The following is a 3,607-nucleotide window of genomic DNA, read 5'->3' as shown; positions in this document are numbered from 1 at the left end:
GCAACACTGCTTCTGGGGTGGAGCCCTGCGCTTCAGCCAATAACAGACAGGTCTGACTCGGGTGCAAAACCAATCAAAACCTCCAGTTCAGCTGCGGGGGCGGGGCGTTCAAACCATGCTTTGCTTTGACGCTCAATCACCGATCAATACTTTTTATTTTTGATCCGTTACCGATATTTTCAAGCCCAGTATCGCCGATATTGATACCGATACCTCTAAACTGATATTTTAAATTATTAAAAGAATATAATCATTAATTATACTAATTTAATATTAGATTTTAAAGCCATGTTTTTTAACATTTCATAGGCCTTTAAGTCTCATGCTCACCAAGGCTGCACTTATTTGAACAACAACAACAACAAAAAAAAAACAGTAAAAGCAGCAATGTTGTGAAATATAACAAATAAAATAACTATTTTCTATTTTAATATATTTTAAAATGTAATTTAAAATGCATCTGTGATCAAAGCTGAATTTTCAGCATCATTACTCCAGTCTTCAGCGTCACATGATCTTCAGAAATCATTCTAATATGCTGATTTGCTGCTCAAGAAACATTTATTATCATTGCTGCTTTATATTTGTGTGGAAACCGTGATGCATTTTTCAAAATTAATTTTATATATAACAATGTTATGTAGGCTAATGTAATGTAATAATATGACAACGGTTTCTTAAGATCTACTTGTGCTTCTGATGCTTTTGGGAAAGGCAGCCCTATTTAAACAAGCACTGAGCCATGCGTCAGCAGCGACCGCTGTCTGTGATTGATTAGTTCTGTCTTTCAGCATCTGTGTGTGTTCCAATCAGCAGGAGAAATGCTTCTATCCAACACAATTATTCGCTAATATACTTAGAAGTTTTTTTATGCACCAAATTTCTTGATAAAAAAATAAAATTAATGGTTAAAAATGCACTTTAGAATCAATATTTTTATGTGAGGATCAATCCTCTTGATACAACATCAGTATCGAAAGTATCGATACTTAAGGATCGATCCGTACATCCCTACCGGCGTTGTCGTTTTGAATCAGCATCACTAGCGTTTCAGTATTTGAGTGAATGTGAGTTATGCTCTGATTTTAAATCGTAATTTTGTGAGCTCCTGACATGGGTCATACCGTCAATATTACCAGAGCACACAGCAGTATAAGTAAAGGACGCAGTTATTGCATGGATGCAGCAAGAACAATGTAAGTGTCTAAAATACATGCATTTTACGTGCATCTGGCTGATAGATCAACCATGATTTATCTGTCAATCAGATGCATTTAAAATCACTTTTTCTGTGTGCGCGCTTTGGATGTGTGTGCACATGGGCGAACAAACAAGATAGTCTATGTATGACCGGACGATTTATTCATATCCAAAACGAGATGATGTGAACATTATGGAGCGCTAAACACTCTCATGCAGTGCATGTTTCATTCATACTCGAAGCCAGAGGGCGCTCTCGCACAGAAAGTCAAAAACGGCCTCATAGAAGTAATAACTTATGACGTGCAGGAAATCCCTAATATGGACAAAGGCATCCCGCTATTGCTGTAGCTAAAAAAGGTCATTTCAGGTCACTTCGAGGTAATAAATATAGTATATGAATAATGCAGTGCTAATTGACATAACATTTAATACAGTATAGAAACTATTCTGCCTTATTATGTGTGCTAAAATTGTCATTAGGAAAATACAGAAAAAAAAATTATAGAATACAAATTATTGGTTATCATCCAGCAATGTATTTGATTTCTTATCCAGTTAAAATACATAAGAAAAATAAAGCCTGTCAATTAGACAATTTAATTTTTTTAACATTTCTGTCCCTCATTTCTGAAATGATGGCTATGTCCATATGTGTGCAGGACAGAAAACAGAGCACGAGTCTTCTTGTGCTAGAATGGTTTAAAGTCATATTAAAATGCGCACAAAGGAATCGATAAGAGGAATCTAAATTTTAATTTTATAACAACTAGACGATTCCTGACCTTGAGCATCCTATTCCAGAATTGGAATAGATTTTGGATTCCCAAACCTAGGTATGGGTTAAAATGTTAAATAAAATGCTCTTTTTTTTTGTCCTACCAAAAATGTGGCTGGAGTCCACCTTTGTTATTATACCAAACTAAACTACACTTTCAATGTGATTTTAAACCATTCAAGTCAAGAAGACCCGCGGGCTGTTTTCTCTGCTGCACACACATCCTTGTGTAAGTGTTCTTTAGCCTGTTATATCACATGTTATATATATATAAATATGTTTTTATAAAATTCTATACTGTGATACAAGCTATGTCAATTAGCATTGCATTGCAGTTGTGTGTTTGATCAGTCAAAGCGTCTCTATCTGCATGTTATTCAGCTGCAGTGATATCTGATGAATTTGTCCATATAAGGGATTTCCTGGGACATTACAGTAAACGAGTGTTAGGGTTAGGGTTAACCCTGCTCCATAAGGCTCACATCGTCTCATTTTGGGTAAAAATAGAAAAATAATACTAAAGTACTTTGTAACTCAGTAACTTGAGTAGTTTTTCAGCAAACTACTTTTTCACTCTTACTCGAGTCATATTATTTTCAAGTACTTTTACTTGTACTTACGAAAATTATTCCTTAAGTAGCAATACTTTTACTTAAGTACAATTTCTTAGTACTCTTTCCACCACTGTATATACAGTATGTGAGTGTATATGCAGAATATGATCTGATACGCTCAGTGACTCTGTGATATAAAATCCTCCAGAAACACTGAAAGCATCCAGGACTTCAGTCTCGTTTATCTCAGACGGGTCGTTGGACAGTCAGGGTTTCGTTCAGACGTCTGGAATATGATGCAGTTGTTACTGAGAGAAAACAGATGCTGTTAAAGTCAGGCTTGGGTCAGGAGTTTGGGATGTGATTTGTGTGTCTCTGCGCATTTGCTTCATTTCACCGCAGACTGTGTTTCAGTCTTCTTTCAGTCTAGTGCACAGAAAACCTCCTGAATACACATTGAAGTGTTTATTTCGTTGCACTTTATCTCTTTGCGTCTGTAGATTTCAACCTTTAAAGAGTTGTTCTCTTACAAACACCAAGGTTTACAGTTTTATTCCTCTCTGTATTCTGAAGGTTTTTTCTTATATCATTCACACTGATTTATACGACATTTCACTCCTAAAAACATGGTGAATATGTGTTTGTTTTCTGTCTGTTGACAGTGTTTTCTGATTTATGGAGCGATGAAAAGAGAAATCCAGAATCCTCTCTGGAAAACCTTCAACTCTAACATAAGAACAAAATCAGACCAGAATTATGAACCTGACTTTATCCAGTGATCAGATTTATGTGCTGGAACTGAATGCAAATCTGTGCATATTTAATTAGATAATGAATAATTTGCATTTTTAAACATAACATTTCAGAAATGCAAAGAATGTTTGTGATTCTTGACGTAATCAATCAACTAAATGGTGATGTATATTATTATGATTATGCATAATCTTGATGTCAATGGTAAGCTTGTTTCTCAGCATTCTTCAAAATATCTTTTGTGCCCAACAGAAGAAAGAAAGTCAAACAGCTTGATAATGACATGAGATGAGTGAACTTTACCAACAGTAGTTTTAGAGCT

The 3,607-nt window shown here is 35.2% G+C and overlaps 1 protein-coding gene across 1 annotated transcript in view; it reads left to right on the top strand.

Moving 5' to 3' along the window:
- Nucleotides 1-3,228, top strand: part of LOC107700888 (D(1) dopamine receptor-like) — a 9,300-nt gene extending 6,072 nt beyond the window's left edge. Inside the window, exon 3 of the mRNA XM_016502724.1 lies at nt 3,195-3,228. The gene's annotated coding sequence lies outside the window, so the exon portion shown is untranslated. The remainder of the gene's footprint in view (nt 1-3,194) is intronic.
- Nucleotides 3,229-3,607: the final 379 nt, after the last annotated feature.

This window comes from Sinocyclocheilus anshuiensis, unplaced genomic scaffold (assembly GCF_001515605.1).
Source record: "Sinocyclocheilus anshuiensis isolate Anshui unplaced genomic scaffold, SAMN03320099.WGS_v1.1 scaffold1750, whole genome shotgun sequence".
Classification (NCBI taxonomy): domain Eukaryota; kingdom Metazoa; phylum Chordata; class Actinopteri; order Cypriniformes; family Cyprinidae; genus Sinocyclocheilus; species Sinocyclocheilus anshuiensis.
Note: the sequence above shows the minus strand (reverse complement) of the source record. Positions and strands in the feature narration are given on the sequence as shown.